We start from the raw sequence: 25093 nt of genomic DNA on the forward strand, positions 1-25093 counted from the left end.
CGTCCCGGAAGCCAAGTGCCGGAAAACTACATCTCCCGGCATGCTTCCGCGAAACCAATATGGCCTCCCGGAAGCCCCAGTGCCGGAAACTACCTCTCCCGGCATGCACCGGGAATCCAATATGGCCTCCCGGAAGCCCAGTGCCGGAAAACTACGTCTCCCGGCATGCTCCGGGAATCCAATATGGCCTCCCGGAAGCCCAGTGCCGGAAAACTACGTCCTCCCGGCATGCTCCGGGAATCCAATATGGCCTCCCGGAAGCCCAGTGCCGGAAAACTACTTCTCCCGGCATGCTCTGTAAAACCAATATGGCCTCCCGGAAGCCCAGTGCCGGAAAACAGCGTCTCCCGGCATGCACTGGGAAAACAATATGGCCTCCCGGAAGCCCAGTGCCGGAAAACTACATCTCCCGGCATGCTCTGGAAATCCAATATGGCCTCCCGGAAGCCCAGTTCCCTCGAAGTAAATCTCCCGGCATGCTCTGGGAAACCAATATGGCCTCCCGGAAGCCCAGTGCCGGAAAACTACATCTCCCGGGATGCTCCGGGAAAACAATATGGCTTGCCGGAAGCCCAGTGCCCGAGAACTAAATCTCCCGGCATGCTCTGGGAAACCAATATGGCCTCCCGGAAGCCCAGTGCCTGACAACTACATTTCCCAGCACTCTCCGGAAAATTGAGCCTCGCTGCTTGCCGTAGGACGCCATTATTTGCTCTGTTACATTCCACCTGCCGTTTTCTGTTTATGGAGGTTTTTTTCCCTCCGTTTTGGGGGTTTCCCCTCAATTTTGGGTTTTTACCTCTCCATTTCAGGGTTCTTCCCCACAATTTTGGGGTTCCTTCCCCTAATTTGGGGCTTCGCCCCCCCCCGTTTTGGGGTTCCCCCTCCATTTTGGGGATTCCCCCCCGATTCCAAGCCCCCCACAATTTTGGGGTCCCCCACCATCGTTTTTTGGCCTGCCACCCTAACATTAAAGTTATTTCCCCAAATTTTGGTCTTCTCACCACATTTTTGAGGTTCCTTCCCTTAATTTGGGGCTTCGCCCCCCGAGTTCTGGGCCTTTAACCCCAATTATGGGGGGGGTCTCCCCCCAATTTTGGGGAGTCCCCCCCAGTTGAGGGGTCCACGTTCAATTCTGGAATTGCACACTTCCATTTAAGTGTTCTTCCCCCCACTTTGGGGGTTCAATCCCCCCTAATTTGGGGCTTCCTCCCCTAATTTTAAGGGACCCGACCAATTTTGGGGGTCCCCCCCATTTTAGAGTCCCCCCACCATCCTTTTTTGGGTTTCCCCCTAATATTAGAGTTCTTCTGCCCAGTTTTGGGGGACCCCACAATTTTGAGGTTCCTTCCCCTAATTTGGGGCTTCGACCCATCAATCTTTTTGGGGGGGCCCCACTCTCCTATTTTGGCCTTCCGCCCTAATATTAGGCCTAACCCTTATCAACCCTCACCCCTAACTCTAAGGCCCCCACTGATCTAACCCTATCCCCTGAACCTAACCCTAAAATCCCTAACCCTAAAAACCCTAGAAACCCTTACAGCCCTAACCCAATAACATTTACCACGCTAAACCTGTAAAGACCTATGCCTAAAACCCCTAACCCAAAAAACTTAAGACCCTCAAAACCCTAACCCTGGATAACTTAACCTGAAAAAAAATTAAAACCTTAAAACCCTAACCCTAAATACCTGACCACAAATAAAACCCTAAGACCCTAACCCTAAAACCCCTATCACCACTAAAGCCCCAAAAACTCTGAAGCCCTAACCCCACCAAACCCTAACTATTAGAACTCCGACCCTAACAACCTTAAAATCCTAACCCTAAACCCTGAAAACCCTAACCCTGAAACCCAACCCTAGTGCCTTAGCCCTGAAACCTTAAAACCCTAACACCTTGTTAGAAACACTCTGTAACCAATACCACAGGCTCAGGCAAGGATCTCAGTGAAGTAGCATTTTTATTCACGATTGCAATGGCAGGCGTCCCACAAGCCCCCTACTAGTTCCATAACACAGTTCATATAAATTTTTTTTTTCCTCTCGCTGACCGGGACCCTCCCCAGTTTCCCCATTGTCTGGGTAATCCAGGTTCGCAATCTATCCGGTGCTTCACAGAAAATACACAGCTGCTGGCCTGTTACAAGTCAATTTTCTTTTTTTCTTGACTGTTTTCCTCTTTGAGGTGGGTATGTTTCTTACACTGGGATTTCCACCCAATTGCTCTAAGGATTGTGGTTGTCTGCATTTTACAAGGTTGTCTTTTAAGCTTTCTTATCACTGCAAGCATATCTCAATACCACCTTCCTTCCCTCTCTAAACGATGTAACTCCGTGCAAAAACATCTTTATTCCCACAACCTTGATCCCCTTACCCTAAAATCCTTATTCCCTTTAACCCTAACAACTCTAACCACAACCCTAACCCTTCATATCAACCCCCCAACGCTAATGACACTGACTAACGATCCAAACCCCAAACTGCCCCTAACCCCAGACAACTGTTATAATGACTGAGTCCCAAAAAGGCCTGCAATCAAAGTTTAGTTTATTAAACGAATAGAGGCAAGCAAACAGCGCTGGGTGCGCTGGGAGTCTCTGCTCCGCCAAGACGCATACCCGTTACGTAAGACGGCTGATTTTTTATACTCCTAGGCTACTTCATATTTATTACTACTTTAAAAAGAGGCAGGGTTATTATAATTGGTTTCCCGAATCCAAAGTCCTCCCAAGGGCGCCTGCTTATCAGTCTCTGGTAGTCTCTTGGGGGCCGCTCGGACGGGAGGCTCATATTCTTCCTCCTTATCTGGTGGTCTCTTGGCCGGATGTCAGAAGTTACTGCACGTCCGTGCAGAGTCAGCAGTTTTTTCTCTAAAGAAATCCCTTTGTTCTCTTATCACCTAAACCCAGGCCTCAATGTTAACCCTTCAAATCCCTTAGTGGCACGAATTGCTGGACCATTCCTTACACAACCAACAAAGAAACAGACACAAAGCTGAAAACTACAAAAAGGCAAAACCCTGGATACAGACCCCAAATCACAAACACACGACCAAAATGCTACAGAAAAGCCCCAGACGCAGGCCCCAAGCACATCCCAAAGCCAAAATGCAGGCCCCAAACACTACAGCAAAGCCCCCAAACACCAGACGCAGGCTGCAGAAGTCTACGAGCAAGCCCCAAACTGCCCCCAGACGCAGGCCCCAACCACACCTGGATGCAGACCCCAACTGTCCACAAGCAGCTCCCAACCCCCCCCCATGAACTGAAACGCCCCCCTCCCCAGATGCAGACGCCAAGCCCCCCCAGAGGCAGGCCCCAAGGGTGTGCAAGCAGCTCCCAACCCCCCCATCCCCCCAGAGGCAGGCCCCAAAGCCCCACAGAGGGAAGCCCCTAGCATCTACAAGCAACTCACAACCCCTCCCAGCTGCAGGCCCCTACGGTGTACAAGCAGCTCGCAACACCCCCCCAGACACAGGTCCCAAAAGTGTACAAGCAGCTCTCAACTCCCCCAACATGGGCACCTACAGTAGACAAGCACCTCTCACCTCCCCCCAGCTGCAGACCCCAAAGGTGTACAAGCAGCTCACAACCACCCCCCAAGATGCAAGCCCCGAAGGTGTACAAGCAGCTCCACACCCCCCCCAGACACTGGCCCCAACCCTCCCCCCAAGACACAGGCCCCAGAAGCCTGCACATATGCCAAGAAAGTATTAATGCAGGTGCCAAATGCTACAGACAGGCCCAAAAGCACAGGCACAGTCCCCAGATGCTCGAGGCTGAGATGTAACTTGGCTGTCTGAATTACTGGAAAGCAGCTTTCATTCTTAGCGACGTGTGCGCAGGCTAGACAGGATGGGGCTTCAGGCACCTCTTCACCTGTGGAAACACATTGCCATCAGGCACTGCCATGCCAGACAAGCTTTTTCTGTTAAAACACCCTTCTCAGATGCCCTGCGGCATTCATGTGACTTGCTTTGCTCCGATTCTAAAGACTAATGTCACAGCCCACCTTGCCTGTGGCACCTGATAAACAGAAGAGAAAGCGACCATACCGTTTTGGAAGCCATCACTGCACGTGCCGCTCCTTGATGCTCTGTAACCTCTTCTCGAATCCTCAGCCACTTCTGTGGAAAGCCTGCCATTGCACCTGCAAAGCAAGATGGATACCCTTCGCAGTCACCTTGTGCTACTTGGCCATCCTGCTCCAACCCCACTCACGACCAGCCTGCCCTTCTCGTGCTGCTCTTCAGGAGTGCAGCTTAGCCCCTCTGAGTCTGTGCGAGGCACCTGCGAAAGAAAAAGAAAAGCATAGGCCGCGGCAGCATCCAAAGCCACAGCACAGCTAGGACAGGTACTCTCATCTGCTCCCTTACTCTGCCCCCTCACCTGCCCTCGAGGCAGAGGCTTCCATCTGCTCTCTTAAGCCAGCTACAACACATCTGGAATATAAACAGGACTTTAACTGTATTTTGTGTAGTTAAGTAAGTGCAGTGACAACCGCAACCCTAAAATAACTGCTACATGTGTTCATCACTCACCTTGCCAAAAGGAGCTCTGGTCGTGAAGTCCCGTGTTGTACACTGCGTTTCAGCTTTAACAAATGAAAACAGTCAGAAGATAACCATTCAGATGCCAGCATTAGCACCCATCCCTCAACAACACAAGGGACCCCATTTCTAATTTTATCATTTCAAAACAGCAGCCCCCTTGCCTCAGCATCTGGAAAGTAGATCAAGCCAGTCACCGGGTTGCCTACCGAGTGTTTGACAGTTCCAGAAGGAGCTCTTTCCTGTGACTGGTTCCTCCTAAGGTTTACCCTCTACTGGGGTGGGAAAAGAAATAAAAATAAAAAAATTCAAAACCACATATCTGCAAGCTTTCAAGATTCAACAGACCTCCTCCAGCACACTGTTCAAGCACTATGCAAACAGCTGCTTGCAAGCAGCTCGAGTCTCCCCCTCCACATTTGCCAAACACCACTGAGATGACTCTGTGCCAGCTGCCCTTCAGTACGTGCCCAGAGGCAGACCGGATGTCTTTGCCAAAACAGTCCGGACAATGCATTAGTACACCGATGGACCGCCACGTTAGCTACCATCACTAACTGCCAGGCAGGACAGCTCCAGGCCAAACACACACACACACAGGCACGCTACAAACATTACAAACAAAACACAGAACACAATGCGCAAAATAAAATGACTCCCAGAAGGAAGCACTATGGCGACAGCAAGTCAGAACAGGTGCTCTGCAGCAGACCCAAGGAGAGACTCAAATGTCACAACGTGCGACTGGAAGCAACTGCCAGAACTGGGATGATGGAGGCATAAAAAGCCTGCCTTTAAGACAAGAGACCAGAAGGATGGGGAGTGCAAACCCCATAAGAAAAATGCTTCGGAAATGAACTCCCAAGCAAGAGCTCCTGATGCGACCCAGATGACTTCTGCAAGAGTGAGGATGGAAACAGATGCGATCTGAAACTGAATACGATGCACAAGACCTGAAACAGATCTGCACTTTAGGCTGCAACTGCAAGACAAGAAGTGCTCGGATCAGACCCATGATGACAAAACAAGCATTTAGGACCTTCGGCGCTGCTACCAAGTTGCCAGTCTAGTCAGTCCAGTGCAAGAAGCAAGGAGGATATCGAGACCCGAGGAGCGCATAACACAGAACACACGCTACAGAAGCAGCACTACAAGACAGATGGACAGATAGGAACTGTCCTGCCTGGCACATACACTCATGCTACAAAATACCCCCTGCTCCTTCTATTAGCCTGGTGACCCAGCCTCAAGCAGCCTGAAGGTGACCCAGCCTGAACCACACTCACAGTGGCACCAAGTATATTCAGCCAGCTGGCTCCATGCTGCTCTGGCTCCCAGCTCCCATCAGCCACTCCACACATGCAAATACCAGGTGCCCCTAAACTTAGCTCTCAGATTGCTGGATGGTAAATTCCCTCCACCTCAAGAAATGCACAGCCACTGGGAGACATCTCAGCCCATTGCCAGGCTTATCATCATCTGCAAAAACTGTGTTCCAGCATTCACTAGCACACCAGCCCTGATGCCCACCTCCTCCGCAATGCTGACTATCACTGAAGCAACATACGGTTGTGCTCACCCATTCCTCTCTGAGTCCAAGCTCCAACAGTACAGCCGGTATCACCCACACCACCTGGGAAAACAAAGGGATAAAATGATCGTTGTGTTCTCAAGTAATCACCTGCCACACTGCTCCTCTATCCCACCCAGCTTCACCTCAGACCCTCAGCAGGTTCTGAGGAAGGCCTGCAACAGCACCTACTAAAACAGAGGGGAAACACTTCAAAGACTTGCCTTAGGGGTCATTGCTTAGGGACACTGACTGGGCTGACGACCCTCTCGCCTTTTCTCAGCACTCCACGATGTGGGAATTCACCTCTCCAAGACTGCAGGAAGCACCCACAAAAGAAAAAAAAAAAGAAAAGGCAGATCCTCAGGCACCTCACAGGCACAGCCTACCTGCTGCAATACCTCTCTTTCGCTAGCTGTTTTTCTTCAGCTGCTCACGTGCTCCAACTCGGCTGGGGCGGTACCACACAGCGGTGGGGCAGGCCGGGGCAGCACCATGCAGAGAGCCACCCACATCCGCCCCCCCAAACCAGAAACATTAGTCCAAAACCACAGAACCGGGACCCCAAACCACATGGAGCCATGCTCCCAAACTGTACATGAACATACACAAGCCCAAGACTGAGGGCCGTGATGGCCGCCATCAAGAAATGTAGACTACATCAAGCTCTGGAGAGAGATCAGCCTTTTAAAGTCCCAATGAAAGACAAGAAACACTTCATTACTAGTCCCGTGCCAACCAGACAATACATTTAAGACCCATGATACGGTGCTCAGCAAGCACTGCAGAAGCCAAGAACTATGGGAACAAGACCTGATAAATGGATACTATAGTACACAGAAACAAACATACACCATAGAACACATGCTGGAACTGCCCTGCCTGGCACACACTAGGCTGAAAAGGATTAACCCAGGGCCTCTTCACCCAGTTGTTACTGGATTCTGTTCCTCTGCTGCACTGATTTAAAAGCCATCCCCATGCACATATCACACAAGACACCAAGGTACAACCCCACCCAAGACACAGACGGGGCATTTCGGGCCAAACTTAGCTTTAGGGACTGCTGGAAAGCAGGCTTCATCCTCAAGGCACATGCAGGCTAGATGACATGGGGCTCCAGGCACCTCTTCACCTGCGGAAACACACTGCAATCAGACACCGCCATGCCAGACAAACTTTTCCTGTTAAAACACCCTTCTCAGATGCCCTGCGGCATGCAAGTGATCTCCTTTGCTCCAATTCTAAAGACTGATGTTATAGCCCACCTTGCCTGTGGCACCTGATGAACAGAAGAGAAAGCAACCGCAGCGCTTGGAAACCATCCCTGCACGTGCTGCTCCTTGTCACTCTCTGGTCTCAAGTCCTCAGCCACTTGTGTGGAAAGCCTGCCATGGCACCTGCAAAGCAAGACAGACCCTTCAGAGTCACCTCACGCTACTTGGCCATTCCGCTCCAACCCAGCTCATGATGAGCCGCCCTACTTACGCAGCTCTTCAGAATGCAGTTTGCTCCTTTGAACCTCTGCGAGACACCTGTCTAAGAGGAAGAAAAGCATAGACCAAGGCAGCATCCAAAGCCACAGCACGGCTAGGACAGTTACTCTCACCTGCTGCCTTACCTCTACCCACTTACCTACCCCGAGGCAGATACTTCCATCTACCCTCTTAAGCCAGCTACGACACCTCTAAAACAGAAGAGAGGGGACACTTAGAGTGACAGTGAGAACCACAACCCAACTATAACTGCTCCATCTGTTCATCGCTCACCTTGCCAGAGGCAGCTCTGGGTGTGACGTCCCAGGTTGTACACTGCGTTTAAGCTTTAACAAATGAAAACAGTCAGAAGATAATCATTCAGCTGCCAGCATTAGCACCCATCCCTCAACAACACAAGGGACCCCATTGCCAATGTTACCGTGTCAAAACGGCAGACAACTTGCCTCGGCACCTCAGAGGTAGACCAAGCCAGTCACCGAGCTGCCAAATGAGAGCTTGACAGCTCCAGAAGGAGCTCTTTCCTTTGACCGGTTCCTCCTACGGTTTATCTAGGACTGGAGGGGAAAAAAAAAAAAAAAAAGAAAAAACCACACACTCCACATCTGCGAGCCTTCAAGATTCAACGACAGACCTCTCCTCTAGCACTATTCAAGCACTATGCAAACAGCTGCTTGCAAGCAGCTCAGGTCTCCCCCTCCACATTTGCCAAACACCACTGAGATGACTGTGCCAGCTGCCCTTCAGTACGTGCCCAGAGGCAGACCGGATGTCTTTGCCAAAACAGTCCGGACAATGCATTAGTACACCGATGGACCGCCACGTTAGCTACCATCACTAACTGCCAGGCAGGACAGCTCCAGGCCAAACACACACACACAGGCACGCTACAAACATTACAAACAAAACACAGAACACAATGCGCAAAATAAAATGACTCCCAGAAGGAAGCACTATGGCGACAGCAAGTCAGAGAACAGGTGCCATGCAGCAGTCCCAAGGAGAGACTCAAATGTCACAACATGTGACTGGAAGCAACTGCCAGAACTGGGATGATGGAGGCATAAAAAGCCTGCCTTTAAGACAAGAGACCAGAAGGATGGGGAGTGCAAACCCCATAAGAAAAATGCTTCGGAAATGAACTCCCAAGCAAGAGCTCCTGATGCGACCCAGATGACTTCTGCAAGAGTGAGGATGGAAACAGATGCCATCTGAAACTGAATATGATGCACAAGACCTGAAACATCTGCACTTTAGGCTGCAACTGCAAGTCAAGAAGTGCTCAGATCAGCCCTACGATGATGAAACAAGCATTTAGGACCTTTAGTGTGGCTACCAAGTTGCCCATCTAATCTGTCCAGTGGAAGAAGGCAATGAGGATATCAAGACCTGAGGAGCACGTAACATGTGATGATCACATCAAGAAACATTTGATACAAAAAAAATTACATGCACAGAAGAAATGATTTCTTTAGGCTCCCACTGCAAGACAAGAAATGCTCAGCTTCCAATTGAGCATCAACATTATTCCAGTGAGGTCAAGTGTTCAACGCCCTCAGAATGGCTTCCCCAGGGCCTGCCAAGCATCAAGAGCAACAGCACAGCACAGACAACACAGAACACAGACACCAAGCTGGAACTGCCCTGCCTGGCACGTGCTCAAGCTGTACCTGACAGAATCCCACCCCCCACACACTCTGTCTGACCATGATCAATCCTAAAATGCCCCATCCACTGCAATGACTTAAAAGCACAGACCCTCGCCCTATGTGTGCATTCAAAACCCGAAAGCAAACATAGCACTTGCCCCCCAACTTAGCTTGGGAATGATGGGAGGCAGGTTCCATCCTCATCAAGGAACACAAAGGCTAGCCAGGACATTGCTTCCAGCATGAGGCTCCTCTTCGCCTGCAGAAATAAAGTGCCATCAGGCACTGGCACACCAGCCAAACTTCTTCCAGTGAAACACCCACCTCAAAAACAAAACAGTAGCCCACTGACCTGCTCTGCTACTGAAGTCAGATAGACAAACTCTAGACAACTGCCTGCCTTCCCCTGCCAACCACCCCCAAACACACAGTATTTGCCCCTGGACTTAATTCTCAGGGGTCTGAATCCATCCTCAAGGTGGACCACAGAGACCAACTAGGATGTTCCCAGTATCTTCTTCGTCCCCGGAAAAGAGGACTCACCCAGAGGTGGGACCGATAGACTACCAAACCAAAACCAATGCCCTTTTTCCAACTTTTCTCCACTCACCTTCCCGATCCAGGCTTAGCGCTTCCGTTTACCGTGCTGAGCCAAGGTCACGTAGCTTAGACCGAGGAGAAAGAACAAACAAATGTGACAATCCACAAAACAGTCTATACCCAATCCTCTTCTTTCCTCCCCTACCCCAACAGCCAAGAAGCCCCAGACCCACGTTCCCCAACCCAGTACCACCGCTTCGCTCACCTAACATACCAAGGAGATGCATCACGCTCCCAACTCCTCTTGCACTCCGAGCATCTCCAGCATTTCAGGAACTGGAACCGCTGATGCCTGGCGCACCTCAGGAACGTGGCAGGAGATGTACTCTGCTGTCGCAAGGTGCTTCCAAAGCCTGCCCAACAGGCAAAGCACACTAACACAATCCACTGACCAACTCAGGGCCCACACTGCCGCCCACTCACCCTCGTGCCTCATTCAAGTGTCCGTGCCCATGCCCTGCGCTACAAGAAACAAAAAGAGAAGGTCACATCCGTGATGGACACACAAACAGTACAGCTCCTTGCAGAGGACTCAAACACAGAGACGAGAGCCAGAAAAATAAAAAAACACCCTCAGGTCCACAAATGCCAAAAGGCCATGAATGCACAGCAGCCCCAACAGGGGTAATCACACACTTATCCTTTACAGATGAAAAAGGTGACCCTGCTCAGTCTCTCCGTAATACTGCACTTATGCGGTCAAGCCCCTTGCGATGCATACTGAAGCTCTTTGTGAAGCCTCTGGACAGTTATGCAAGTGGCTTGATATATCTAGAAATTAAAAGATAACCCAAATAAAAAGGAAGCATACCCCACCATTTCCCAAACACAAGTTAGCCAGCAACCCCTCCTAAACATACCTCTATTGTGTGAATTCCAAGCACTTCACATCTAGAAGGCTGCAAGGTCTAAAGACTCTACAGCCAGCCAAACCGCAGGCAAAAGCTCCAAAAATAGAACAAACTGTCCCTAACCCTGAAAAAGACTACACCTTACACGCCTACTGCTGCTGTTTTCAGATACATGCTTATACAGGGAGCTTCGATGATACTTATCTCCTAAACCCTGCTCCATCACTTTGCCACCAACGTTATAACTTTGATAATATTTGCCTTAATTCTGCAAAAATCATAAGGGACCCAGAACCACAAAGCAAACACACAAAGTAACATTGTCATCCTATCCATAAACATGCTGTAACAATTACTCACCTGAGGAAGAGCTGCACGCAATGCAGGCACCTATTACTAGATTGGTTTATTCTAACAGATCCTACTAATTGTTACCTCACAATGATGTGCGTACCGGTCTCTACTTGGAAACGCATCAGTCCATAGACTCTTAACCACCTAAAGACCCCTGCAACTGACTGAAGGAAAAACAAAGCACTTACACCAAAGCGCAGCTCAGGCACAATGAGCTCTCTGATGGGATGCCTGTGACTCAGTTACCACTAGGCCCTGCCTGGAACCCAAAGCCAATCACCTGAAAAAGGGGAGGGGCAAAGCACAAGAAAGTAGAAAGAGGAGAAGCAGCAGCTGTGGTTTATTTATTTTTGCTTCAGCTTTGAATATTGAAAGCTTTTCTCCTCTACAACACCTGTCTCAGGAACCAAACAGCATTCGAGTGACATGCTTTGCTCCTGTTCTGAAGACTATCACAGCCCACCTTGCCTGTGGCACCTGATAAACAGAAGAGAAAGCAACCACAGCAGCAAAAGCCACAGCACCCTTAGGACAGTTACTCTCATCTGCTCCTTTACCTCAGCTGCTTACCTACCCCACATGGCAGATGCTTCTACCTGTTCTCCTAAGCCACCTATAGCACCTCTAAAAGGGAAACTGGAATTTTACTTTATTTGATGTAGTAAAATAACTGCAGTCACAGCCACAGCCAAAAATAACAGCTACCTCTGTTCACTCACCAGAGTCACTCCAAAGATAGCTTGGGTTGTGACGTCCTGTACTGCACACTGTGTTTCAGCCTGAACAAAGGAAAACAGTCAGAAGATAAACATTCAGCTGCAAGCATTAGCACCCATTCTTCAACAACATAAGTGACCCCATATTTAATGTTATCGTTTCAAAACAGCAGTCCACTTGCCTCTGTACCTGGAAGTTAGATCCAAGCTCGAAAGGAACAGCCAGCATCACCCATGCCACCTGGGATTACTAAAGGACAAAATGATCACTGTGTTCACAAGCGACCACCTGCCACACTGCTCCTCTGTCCCAAACAGCCTCAGCTCAGACCCTGAGAAGGAAACACCTGAACATCTTCCCCTGTGGTGGTTTTACAGGGGTGGGCGACTGAGCTCCACCAAAACCACTCTCTCACTCCCTCTCCTCAAAGAAGGACAGCGAGAAAAATATGATGAAAAGGGCTCAAGGGTTGAGATAAGGATGAGGAGATCACACAATAAGTATTGTGATGGGCAAAACACACTCAGCACAGGAAGATAGTAAAATGTATTGCTTATTACTACACAACCTAGAGAAGCGAGAAACAAAGGAAAGCAACCAAAAGCACCTTCCCCCCTCAACCACCCTCTTCCACCTTCTCCCCCCCAGCAGTGCAGGTGATCGGTGTTTACAGTCAGTCTATAGCGCTTCTTCACCGCCACTCCTTCTCGGACGCCCTCATCCCCTGTGCTGTGGGGTTCCTCCCGCAGGATGCAGTCCTTGGTGAACTGATCTGGCATGGGCTTCCCACAGGCAGCAGCTCTTCAAGAACTGCTCCAGATGTAGGTCCATACCTGGGGTCCATCCCTCAGAAGCAAACTGCTCCAACCTGGGTCCCCCACGGGCAGCAGCTCCTGCCAGCTCACCTGCTCCTGCGTGGTCTCCTCTCCACGGTCTACAGGTCTGGCCTGGAATCTGCTCCGGCAGGGGTCTTCCACAGGCCGCAGTCTCCGTCAGTGCAGGTCCACCTGCTCCACCGTGGTCTCCTCCACCGGCTGCAGCGTGGAACCCTGCTCCACCGTGGTACTCCATGGGCTGCAGGGGGACAGCCTGCTTCACCATGGTCCTCACCATAGGCTGCAGGGGGCTTCTGCTCCGGCACCTGGAGCACCTCTCTCCCTCCTTCTTCACTGACCTTGGCACCTGCAAGGCTGTTCCTCACTCCTCTCGCTCTCCCAGCTGCTGTGTGGCACAGCGTGGTTTTTTTTGTTTTTTTTTTTTCCTCCTTTCTTAATTAAATATGCTCTCACAGAGGCGCAAACAACATCACTTATTAGCTCCGCTCGGCAGCAGGACCCTTACCTAACATGGGGCAGCTTCTAGATTCTTCTCACAGAAGCCACCCCCCTAGAGCCCCCGGCTACCAAAACCTTGCCACGTAAACCCACTATATCCCTTCACTTCGGTTAAGGAACGACTAGGCTGACAACACATTCACCTTCCCTCACTGCTCCGTGACACGGGGATTTCCCTGTCCAAGACTGCACTAGGCACCTTCAGAGACAAGAGAAAAAGCACACCCTGAGGCACCTCAGAGGCACAGCGTACCTGCTGCAATACCTCCCTCTTCCAGGTCCTTTACCTCAGCTGCTCGTTAGCTCGATCTGAGATAAAGCTGCCCGGGCGGCGCCGCGCCAAAAGCTGCCCGGGCGGCGCCGCGCCAAAAGCTGCCCGGGCGGCGCCGCGCCAAAAGCTGCCCGGGCGGCGCCGCGCCAAAAGCTGCCCGGGCGGCGCCGCGCCAAAAGCTGCCCGGGCGGCGCCGCGCCAAAAGCTGCCCGGGCGGCGCCGCGCCAAAAGCTGCCCGGGCGGCGCCGCGCCAAAAGCTGCCCGGGCGGCGCCGCGCCAAAAGCTGCCCGGGCGGCGCCGCGCCAAAAGCTGCCCGGGCGGCGCCGCGCCAAAAGCTGCCCGGGCGGCGCCGCGCCAAAAGCTGCCCGGGCGGCGCCGCGCCAAAAGCTGCCCGGGCGGCGCCGCGCCAAAAGCTGCCCGGGCGGCGCCGCGCCAAAAGCTGCCCGGGCGGCGCCGCGCCAAAAGCTGCCCGGGCGGCGCCGCGCCAAAAGCTGCCCGGGCGGCGCCGCGCCAAAAGCTGCCCGGGCGGCGCCGCGCCAAAAGCTGCCCGGGCGGCGCCGCGCCAAAAGCTGCCCGGGCGGCGCCGCGCCAAAAGCTGCCCGGGCGGCGCCGCGCCAAAAGCTGCCCGGGCGGCGCCGCGCCAAAAGCTGCCCGGGCGGCGCCGCGCCAAAAGCTGCCCGGGCGGCGCCGCGCCAAAAGCTGCCCGGGCGGCGCCGCGCCAAAAGCTGCCCGGGCGGCGCCGCGCCAAAAGCTGCCCGGGCGGCGCCGCGCCAAAAGCTGCCCGGGCGGCGCCGCGCCAAAAGCTGCCCGGGCGGCGCCGCGCCAAAAGCTGCCCGGGCGGCGCCGCGCCAAAAGCTGCCCGGGCGGCGCCGCGCCAAAAGCTGCCCGGGCGGCGCCGCGCCAAAAGCTGCCCGGGCGGCGCCGCGCCAAAAGCTGCCCGGGCGGCGCCGCGCCAAAAGCTGCCCGGGCGGCGCCGCGCCAAAAGCTGCCCGGGCGGCGCCGCGCCAAAAGCTGCCCGGGCGGCGCCGCGCCAAAAGCTGCCCGGGCGGCGCCGCGCCAAAAGCTGCCCGGGCGGCGCCGCGCCAAAAGCTGCCCGGGCGGCGCCGCGCCAAAAGCTGCCCGGGCGGCGCCGCGCCAAAATCAGACTTACCCTTTACAGATGAAAGAGGTAACTCTGACACGACCCTCCTCAATCTCTTGGTAATACTGTGCCTATGTGGTCAAGCCTCTTGTAGCGTGTAATCAAGCTCTTTTTAGTCCTCCGGAGAGTTACACAAGTGGCTTGATACATCTAGAGATTCAAATATAACCCAAAAACACAAGTGTATCCCACCATCCCAAAAACAAGTGAGCCAGCAACCTCTGCTAAATATCCCTCTAGTAAGTGATTTCCAAGCACTTAAAATCTAGAAATCCATAGACTCCAACCTGCCAAAAGAACCCTGCAACTGACTGAAGGAAAAAACAAAGCACTTACCCCAAAGAGCAGCCCAGGCAGAATGAACTCTCTAATGGCATACCTGGGGCTCATATACCATTTGGCCCCGCCCAGCACCCAAACCCAATCACCTGGGAAAGGGGAGGGGCAAAGCACAAGAAAGTAGAAAGAGAGCAGCAGCAGGTTTTTTTTGTTTGTTTGTTTTTTTATTCTGGTTTAGCTCAACAGCATGCAGACTGCAGACAAGAGAAATGGGGTGTTTCTAGAAGCAACAATCCCCAGGCTTTTGCTGCAGCTTTGAATATTGAAAGGACAATATGACAAGCAAGCAACTGAAATTTTTTCAGCTGTAATTAGCTCAAACCATTCTTTACAAAGAAAGAAAAATCTAGGAGCATAACAGATTACACGCCAAAAAAAAAAAAAAAGGTCAATTCCATGTAATAACATCACTCGCAGGAAAAATCACGTACTTGAGTAGGCTATCTGAAAACCAAAAGGCTACGCTGATGGGTCAAAACACACTACAGGACACTGGAGCCTGGCCCTCTGCTGCACCGACTTAAAACCCATCCCTACACTCACCAAGGTGCAACCCCAACCCAAACACAGACACAGCATTTCAGCCTCAACACAGTTTTGGGAACTGCTGGAAAGCAGGCTTCATCCTCCGCGAGGCGTGCTCAGGCTCCACAGCATGGGGCTTCAGGCACCTCTTCACCTACTGAAGAAGACCACCATCAGGAACTGCCACACCAGACAACCTTTTTCCTCTACAACACCTGTCTCAGGAACCAAACAGCATTCAAGTGACCTGCTTTGCTCCTGTTCTGAAGACTATCACAGCCCACCTTGCCTATGGCACCTGATAAACAGAAGAGAAAGCAACCACAGCAGCAAAAGCCACAGCACCCTTAGGACAGTTACTCTCATCTGCTCCTTTACCTCAGCTGCTTACCTACCCCACATGGCAGATGCTTCCACCCCTTCTCTGAAGCCACCTATAGCACCTCTAAAAGAGAAACTGGAATTTTACTCTATTTGATGTAGTAAAATAACTGTAGTGATGGGCACGAAAATGTGCCCTGGCGGCAGCAATCACAGACTTACCCTTTACAGATGAAAAAGGTGACCTTGCTCAGTCTCTTGGTAATACTACCGTGCTTATGCGGTCGAGGAACCGTACCCCACCATTTCCCAAAAACAAGTTAGCCGGCAACACCTCCTAAACATACCTCTATTGTGTGAATTCCAAGCACTTCACATCTAGAAGGCTGCAAGGTCTAAAGACTCTACAGCCAGCCAAACCGCAGGCAAAAGCTCCAAAAATAGAACAAACTGTCCCTAACCCTGAAAAAGACTACACCTTACACGCCTACTGCTGCTGTTTTCAGATACATGCTTATACAGGGAGCTTCGATGATACTTATCTCCTAAACCCTGCTCCATCACTTTGCCACCAACGTTATAACTTTGATAATATTTGCCTTAATTCTGCAAAAATCATAAGGGACCCCGAACCACAAAGCAAACACACAAAGTAACGTTGCCATCCTATCCGTAAACATGCTGTAACAATTACTCACCTGAAGAAGAGCTGCATGCAATACAGGCACCTATTACTAGATTGGTTTACTCTAACAGATCCTACTAGTTGTTACCTCACAATGATGTGCGTACCGGTCTCTACTTGGAAACCCATTAGTCCATAGACTCTGACCCACTTAAAGACCCCTGCAACTGACTGAAGGAAAAACAAAGCACTTACCCCAAAGTGCAGCCCAGGCAGAATGAGCTCTCTGATGGGATGCCGGCAACTCATATACCATTGCACCCCACCCAGCACCCCACCCCAATCACATGGGAAATGGGAGGGGCCATGCATGACAAGAGGTAAAGAGAGCAGGAGGAACAGCAGCCCTGTTTTTGGTGTGGCTTAGGTCAACAGCGTGCAGAGTACAGCACAGGCAACCAGGCTGTTTCTCTTGAAAGACCTGCCTTAGCTTTGGTGAAGGAAACCGATCGGGTTGACAACCCTCTTACCTTTTTGCACCACTCCACAACATGGGGAATTCACCTCTCCAAGGCTGCAGGATGGAAGGGCAGAAACAAGATGAAAAGCACACCCTGAGGCACCTCATAACCACAGCCTACCTACTGTAATACCTATACCTGTCTTCCCAGCTGCTTTACCCCTGCTGCTCTCCATCTCCAAATCACATTCTTTTAACTGCCACACAGAGTGGAAGTCTTCCAGGTGCCACAGAGCGGCACCCTAATTTTTTTTAATTTTTAATATATTTTTTTTTATTTCTTATTTTCAAAACAGCAGTCCGCTTCCCTCTGATGATGGACAGCAGGTCAAGCCAGTCACCGAGTTGCCAACGCAGAGCTTCACAGTTCCAGAAGGCGCTCTTTCCTTTGACCGATTCCTTATAAGTGTTATCTACCACTGGCAAAGCAATAAACAGAATGCAAACAGGCACTGCCACATTTGACAAACTTCATGTTTTTTATTTTATCATTTCAAAAGAGCAGTCCATTTGCCTCTACATCTGAGAAGTAGATCAAATTAGTCACCGAGTTGCTGAACAAGAACTTGACAGTTTTTTGCCGAACAAGAACTTGACAGTTGCTGTTTCCTTTGACCGATTCCTCCTAAGGTTTACCTACTGCTAGGAAAAAAAGAAAAAAAGACTCTGTGCCAGCTGCCCTTGAGTACTCGCCCAGAGCTTGAGCATTCGCCCAGAGACAGACCAGATGTCTTTCCCAAAAGTCAGGACAATGTATTATTGCACTGATGAACCACCACTTTAGCTACCATCACTAATTGCCAGGCAGGACAGCTCCAGGCCAAACACACACATAAAAAGGCACACTACAAACATCATGACCAAAACATGGGAAAACAATTACTTATAAGAATTACTCACCTGAAGAAGAGCTGCATGCAATAAAGGCATCTACTACTATATAGATTAGTTTACTTTAAATGATCCTACTAGATGTTACTTTAAATAGATGTACTTATCTCTTTCAACTTGGAAACGCATCAACCCCTAGACTCTGACCCACCTAAAAAAAAAAAAAAAAAAAGACCTGCAACTGACCGAAGGAAAAACAAAGCACTTACCCCAAAGAGCAGCTCAGGCAGAATGAGCTCTCTGATAGGACACCTGCGGCTCATATACCATTAGGCCCCACCCAGCACCCTGCCCCAATCACCTGGGAAAGAGGAGGGGCAAAGCACATGAAGGGATAAAGAGAGCAGCAGCTGCGTTTTTTATTTGGCTTAGCTCAACAGTGCGTGGAGTGTTACTAGAGACAACAATTCCTGTGCTTTTGCTTCAGTTCTGATTATTGTAACGACAATATGACCAAGTAGGTAACTAAAACTGTTTTTGACTGTAATTAGCTGAAACCCTTCTTTACATAGGTAGAAATAATCTAGGAGTGTAACAAATTACAAACCACAAAAATACAGTTCAATGTAGTAAAATAACTCAGCGGAGAAGTAACATACCTTAGTAGACTATCTGAAAAACAAAAGGCTGTGCAGATGGGTACAAAAAAGCCAACCCAATCGAGATCTGAAAAGGGTACAGACATTCTCAAAAGGAGCAGTGAAAAAATAGTGGCACAGTACAAACCGGAAAGGATGCTGAGCAGATTTACAAGATCTGTAAGACCTCAGGAGGGACCTGAGCAGAGCACGTAGGTCTTTGGAAAGTGGGGGGAGGGAGGGCGGGTTAGGCAGGGACTAGGAATACTAAGTAGAGGAGAAAATGAGTGTTGTGAGCCTGAAGTGTGTACAAGCATCATAAAGAGGGCTCCTGAGAGGATGGGGAAACAAAGGGAAAGCTGCTTACCTCTGAGAAGTCGTCCTTGATCTTTGTGCCACGGACTTTTGTCTTGCATGCTCGGCGCACGAGTTTAGGGGTCCCCGTACGTCGAAGGCTTACCTCTGAGAAGTCCTACATGGCTCCACCTGCGTTACTGATTTTTTTTTGCCAGCAGGTGGTGGCAGAAAATCCTGAGAAACGGCAGACACAGCTTCCCAAACCGTTTTCTCAATAATGGAAGCAGTGCGAACCACGTGGAAAACCACAAGTGCAGCACAAAAACACACCCCACGTCGTCTCAGGGAGGAAGTAACTGCCCTGAGCAACGTGCCCTTCCCAGGGTGAACCCAACGTGCCCAAGGCCTTGGGGGGCAGGCAGAAAAGGAACCCGAGACTCTTAGTATGTCTCCTGAGAATCGCAGCTTACAGTTACTCCATGTCTTCTGGTCTCACAGGATGAGGCAGAGGTATAATTAATTCCTTATCCATCTCTCTGGAAAGCGCTTTTCTCCTGTGACAAAGGAGAAAGATGTTATGATCGTGGGAGTCATTATACAAAGCCACACTCAGTGAATTCACTATTACAGTTAAGATCGTTTCTAATCAAAAACACCTCGGCCGCAAGGTTACCACTGCAAACATAGCGCTGCACAAAAATTCAATTCAAGATAAAGGAACAATCATTAGCTTGAGTAACAATCAAACCTTGTATTTATGAGCATGTCACTTTCTTTTTCTGTTAGGAAGCAGCCTGTAACAAGGGCTATTATCAGAAAAAACACTACAGGAAGACAGGGATGCAGCAGATACCTTTGAACAATTTTTCCCTGGCACTACTTCACATATGGGTTTGTAGTACTTTCTAGATAACAGATTTTACCAGAACTCTGAAATGTTAGCCTTCCTGCATTGACAGCCACAGGAGCGTACTCACAGAACTAACCTGGGACATTCTATGATTCTAAGTATTTTGTGCAATAAGACTAATTCCTCTCCTGAGGATCTGACAAGGAAGTGACCTTTCTCCTTCCTAGTCCAAGTGAAATCAAATCATACTACCTCCTTGTTTCAGCAGCTGTTTTACAGTGTAGTTAAATCTATACCCCTAAACGCACAGGGACTGTTACCTGTTTTTGTAGATACAGGGTTGTAATGCAAATAACCTCCTTGTCACGGTTTGACTCCAGTAGGCAACTGTGCGACACACAGCCACCTGCTCACTGTGCTGTAGCAGGGTGGTCCATGGGACTGAGATGGAGGAATCCCAAATTAGGGACGGGCAGCAGGACAGCGTGAAAGCTAAAGGAAGAGAGCACTAGGACAGAGGTACACAGGGTATAACTGATGGGGAGCAACGGTGTTATAGGAAGAAGGACTGGACAGGGGGCTACGGAAAAAAAAAAAAACATTGTCAGGCAACAGGAGAGTGAGACTTAAGAGCAAAAACGAAGTGAGTGCCGGGGCTCAGAGCTAGGGGCGGGAGAGAGGGACAGGCAGCACTGTGCGAGAAGCAAGTGCCCAAGGAAGCGGAAAGAACGCCACAAAGGGAAGCACGGGTGGAGAGCCGGCGGAGGGACCGGGAGCCAGGCAGACGGCCGGCCGGCAAAAAGGGAAGGCGGCGGGGGCCGAAGAAGAGGGCGGGCGGATGCGGCGCTGAGCCGGGAGGGCCCGGGACGCAGAAGAGCGGGACACGGCCCCGAGGGCCCGGCGCTCACCGCAGCTCAGACGCCTCCCTCCCGCCGCCCCGGGACCGCGCCGCCGCCTCACGCCCCGCGCGCCCCGGACGTCACCAGGCGCGACGGGGCTGCGCCTTGATGACGTCTGCAGGCGGCGCTGCGCGCGCTGCTGCCTCCGACTGGCCAGGAGCGGGCCGGAGGCGGCCCCCGGAAAGCTCCCGGGGCAGGCCGGGCTTCGCCCCGCCCCGCGCCAGTTTTTCCATTACCACGGCTGACCTCATAAAGACGGCTTTAAAGCAGGAAGGAAGGTGGAGGGAGAGGGTAACCAGCAGACCTGTGAAGCAGCGATGCACGGGGCAGCTGAACAAGCGGCATGAAGTGATGTGAGAGGGAGTGATCACAAAGTCAACGATATGGGCTTGGAGTGGGGTCACAAATATATTGAGATAGCCAGGCCTGTTCACGTCTGCACTGCTGCCAGAAGGTATATTGATGTTTAAAGACAGCCTTTCTGATCCACATTTCCTCCACTGGACTTCCTTCAGGTGCTGCAAAGACCTGTATAAGACCAAGTGTTCTAAGCGGTACGGAACAATTTTTTTCTCAGATGCACCCAGATGGTACACACAAACACACAGATGGAGAATAAAAGCACTATTTGTCTTATCTAGCTTCACTGGAGAGGGATGTGCATCCCAGGCTCCAAGGTACAGTTAAGGTTATTTAGTGTTGCTTTGTGCCTTTCTCAAATATCAGAAGCTAGCTTGACTCCTAAAAAACTTCTTGAAGATAGAAGTGACATTTGCTTTCCTCCAGTGTCTGGGCACTTCTAGTCTCCTTGTCAAGAATGGCCTCACGATGCCATCTCCCTCAGCACTTGCGTGTGCGTTCCATCAGGGCCCATGTGTCCAGTTTGCTTAAGTATTCCTTGACCGGATCTTCCTTCACCAAAGAAAAGTCCTTGCTCCACACTGCCTCCTGGTCCCTGTCTGGGACCTGAGATTCCTGACGGCCACTCTTGTTGGTAAAGGTTAAGGCAAAGAAGGAGTTCAGTATTTCAGCCTTTTCCATTTTCTGTGTCATTTGGTCCCCCATCTCATTCAGCAGTGGGCCCCCCATTTTCTCCCCCCCCCCCCTTTTTTTTTTTTGTCTTCCTTTTTTAACCGATGAACTTACAGAAGCCCTTCTTGTCTTTAACCTGGCCAAGCACCTCCGGCTTAGCTAGGAAATAAAACAGCTTACTACCCATTGCAAATTCAGACAGGAATTTGGAAGAAGTAAAATACTCAAAATTAAAAATAGTAAATATATATATATATATATATTAATCCAAGAGCCTTAGTCTCAGTTTCCTAAAGTAAAGTAGTAAAGTGAAGGAACCCTAACTGCATAACTAGATATGATTGTATTCATGCTCAAGACTAGGGCTACAGTTACAAGGTCACCTAAGAATCGTTAACATAGGTATTTCCTAATAAGAACATCCAAGTTGCTTCTGCTTCTAAACAGAAGGTGGCAGCATAGGGACACTAGTATCTGAAGCCCATTAGCATCACCACAAAGAAAGCTGAACAGCTGTTAGACAACCACTCTCTCTAAAGCTGAGAAATTATATCAGAAATCTCTAAAGCTTGTACAAAAGAACTTTGAGCATAATTCTTTCATCTAATACCACTTGACTAAGCCTATCTTCAAGAGCAATCATAAGCTACCATCTTCCTAGAAGGAAAACACAAAATCCCTGCCACTTCCTCTCCTGCCACAGCAAAATGCGAGAGATGTGTGGCATTTACTTTCCAGTCATTGCAGACAGGTAGCCAGCCTTTCAAGTCCATGAACTGATGGCACACATTAGTATAACTTTCCTTCTTCTCTGCTTAGTATCACAATACTCCCTGCTACAAGAGGCATAAAAAATGACTTTTTCTGTCTAGCATTCGTTCTTCAGAAAATGAAACATTTTCCCTGCTTCTGAGCATGTCTCCTTCAGACAGAGGATTTTATAAAACCCACCTTGCAAGAACACTGTATTTCTAATGGAACCTATATACACTTACACTATGCCAAATTCTGCTTAAGCAAAAGAACATCCTCAGGTAGATCAAGATGCATAATAGCAAACTAGTAAAATGTGTAGCTAGCTAAAAGAAGGAGACATTCAGTTTTAAATACCTCTTCTAATTTACTTTACTCATTCTCAGTAGAACTAGTTTCGTGACCAGCCCTCTTCTCTGTAGCATATTCTTTCTTAAGCACTATTTTATAAACCACCCACTTTCTCTAAGACTTATGGGCAAAACCTTAGCTGTATTGACAAACTTCCATTATCATAGCTTAATAATCTAAATGACTATGATGCAAGACAGACAGACACGTGTGCAACAGCAAAATAATTTATTACGACTCTCAATATCATCCCCATCACCACTAGCTGGCAGAGGGATTCCCAATCTATTGTACCAAGGGCTGTTGGATTACAAACCCCAGAGGGAACTAAACACAGGCAGTGCAGGTTTCCCAGGAAAAAGTCTGTGTCTTGAGGCCAAGGAACTCAGGAAGACTCTTCAATGACACCTTCAGTATCAACTTGAGCTGGCAACACCTGTGCTGTGAAAAAGGGAAAAGTCCACAGGCAAAAAAATGCAAGGCTTATGACAGGGAACAATTCTGGGGCAGATCCTCCTCAGAAGGTAAAGGCTTTGTCACTGAGGATAACACCTGAGGAGGGATGCTATCCTAAGGGAGACAGATGTAGGCTCTAGTGATTTGCAACACGTTCATCAGCAATGTGACTCCCTAGGATTATGACTTGACAACCAAGTGCAGAAAATAGGAACCAAGGAAGAGTTGGGCAGACTTTCTAGAAATGCAAGGAAAGAGGCACAGGGTACATTTGTGGGGATATGAAGGACACAGAAGAAAAAAAAAAAGTCTCTGGAAAGGAAGCTTGCACTTAAAAAAAAAAAAAAAAGTCAGGGATCACTTAGTCTTCAATTTTATAGTTAGACCAAAGCCTCCATGACAGTTATTTTTTTTAATGTTCCCACTGCCACACAAAGGAACACTGAAGCAGGGTGACCATGCATAGCTAGAAAAAATGGTACAAGGTAGAAGGATTTAAAATCACTAGAAACTACAGGCATCTTTAAAAATAGAAGGATCCTCTACCATAGGGATACCCTTTATAATAGACCACACACAATGAAACTGCTGATTTTTTTTTTTAAAGGAGAATTTAACCTAAAAATTGCAGAAAAACCAACAACCTCATGGTGTGGGGTAATGCATACCTCAAGGATAAAGATGTAAAGCCTTTATATTTTCCTAAGTAAAGCATAGAACTGCATTCAAAGCACAAGAACAGCTTAAGAGCCTTGCAACAGAACCCCCCCAAACAAACAAACAAACAACATATCTACTACAGTGGGTCATAGCTCAAAAAGAGAGTTAAACTTCCTTACCTTTACATAAAGACGAAGTAATGGTACAGCTAGAAAAGTAAAAACATTTTCTATTGACAGGAAAACTATTTAAAGATGTCACATCAGATACCGTGTTTTATTGCCGGTTAGGAAAGACTAAGAACAGATCAAAAATAAATATTTGGATTATGCTTTGAAGGGATGATATCACTCAAAAAGCAGAAGTTATGCTGAAAAGCATAAAATGGAAGAAGTCACAAACTGTCATATTAAAACACAATAAAGCAGGCCAGAAATACAGCCTGGGGAAAACAACTTGCAGATAGCAAGAGAACCGAAACTCCTTTCTCAGTGTTGTGGTTTAACCCGGCCAGCAGCTAAGCACCACACAGCCGTTCGCTCACCCTCCCCCCTCCCTCTCTGGGATGGGGGAGAGAAACAGGAAAGTGAAGCCTGTGGGTTGAAATAGAGACAGTTTATTAAGACAGGAAATTAATAATAATAGTATTACTACTAATAATAGTGCTACTAATAATAATGCGTACAAAACAAGTGATGCACAATGCAATTGCTCACCACCCGCTGACCAATGCCCAGCCTATCCCCGAGCAGCCGGCCCCCCCACCCCAGCTAGCCACCCCTATATATTGTTTAGCATGACGCCAGATGGTATGGAATACCCCTTTGGCCAGTTTGAGCCAGCTGTCCTGGGTCTGCCCCCTCCCAGCTCCTGCTGCACCCCCAGCCTGCCTGCTGGCAGGACAGAGCAAGAAGCTGAAAAGTCCTTGGCTTAGTGTAAGCACTGCTCTGCAACAATTAAAACATCAGCATGTTATCAGCACTCTTCTCATCCTAATCCAAAACATAGCACCCTACCAGCTACTAGGAGGAAAATTAACTCTGTCCTAGCTGAAACCAGGACACTCAGCCATATCAGGAACTGTGAGACTGTCAGAATTTGTAAGAGCAGCTGATGTTTAAAACAAAAGGAGGGGATCAAAAGTTATTTTTGTACTCATTTTATTTCAGACAAACTTGGAAAAGTTCCTGTGCCAAAAAATTACCTTTAAAATATTCTGTAATACAACTCCCATAAACCAAAGTTTCTGTAGGATAATTAAAGAAGGAATTAAGTCAACGAAATGAATAACAATAAATCACTAGACCATATGATAACCCCTCAAATGTGCAATTGAAAAAGCATAATAGCTGCGACGTTTTACCTCAGTACTAGGGGACTGCAAGTTAACATACATAACACAAATTTCTATACATGTTTCAGAAAGCATCAGTCCTACTTCTATTCCACGTATGCTAGTAGA

General features: G+C 49.3%; 4 long non-coding RNA genes across 12 annotated transcripts; all 4 read right to left on the bottom strand.

Annotated features, from left to right (window-relative positions):
- Window positions 1-2532: 2532 nt before the first annotated feature.
- Window positions 2533-6164, bottom strand: LOC118254900 (uncharacterized). 3 transcript variants are annotated; one of them, XR_004780797.2, is made up of 7 exons: window positions 6131-6164; window positions 4761-4826; window positions 4543-4595; window positions 4391-4443; window positions 4057-4291; window positions 3810-3880; window positions 2533-2964 (listed from the first exon to the last, which is right to left on the bottom strand). It is a non-coding gene; the product is annotated as an uncharacterized LOC118254900 (long non-coding RNA). The 3 variants fall into 3 exon arrangements; XR_007708844.1 differs by having other exon boundaries at window positions 4378-4443; XR_007708845.1 differs by having other exon boundaries at window positions 4378-4460.
- Window positions 6165-6350: 186 nt separating this feature from the next.
- Window positions 6351-7932, bottom strand: LOC118254901 (uncharacterized). Its single transcript, XR_004780799.2, has 5 exons — window positions 7891-7932; window positions 7757-7808; window positions 7610-7660; window positions 7390-7521; window positions 6351-7256 (listed from the first exon to the last, which is right to left on the bottom strand). It is a non-coding gene; the product is annotated as an uncharacterized LOC118254901 (long non-coding RNA).
- Window positions 7933-10089: 2157 nt separating this feature from the next.
- LOC118254902 (uncharacterized) lies at window positions 10090-12039 on the bottom strand. Its single transcript, XR_004780800.2, has 4 exons — window positions 11978-12039; window positions 11791-11850; window positions 10290-10328; window positions 10090-10219 (listed from the first exon to the last, which is right to left on the bottom strand). It is a non-coding gene; the product is annotated as an uncharacterized LOC118254902 (long non-coding RNA).
- A 2498-nt stretch (window positions 12040-14537) lies between these two features.
- On the bottom strand, window positions 14538-20496 carry LOC118254914 (uncharacterized). Of its 7 annotated transcripts, none has more exons than XR_004780804.2 (8): window positions 20389-20496; window positions 19801-19921; window positions 18701-19184; window positions 18355-18421; window positions 17765-17906; window positions 17004-17506; window positions 16875-16918; window positions 14538-15555 (listed from the first exon to the last, which is right to left on the bottom strand). It is a non-coding gene; the product is annotated as an uncharacterized LOC118254914 (long non-coding RNA). The 7 variants fall into 7 exon arrangements; XR_004780803.2 differs by having other exon boundaries at window positions 14539-15555; window positions 17004-17503; XR_007708849.1 differs by lacking the exon at window positions 17765-17906 and having other exon boundaries at window positions 14539-15555.
- Between the last annotated feature and the right edge of the window lie 4597 nt (window positions 20497-25093).

The sequence above is a fragment of the Cygnus atratus genome, chromosome 14 (assembly GCF_013377495.2).
Source record: "Cygnus atratus isolate AKBS03 ecotype Queensland, Australia chromosome 14, CAtr_DNAZoo_HiC_assembly, whole genome shotgun sequence".
NCBI lineage: Eukaryota > Metazoa > Chordata > Aves > Anseriformes > Anatidae > Cygnus > Cygnus atratus.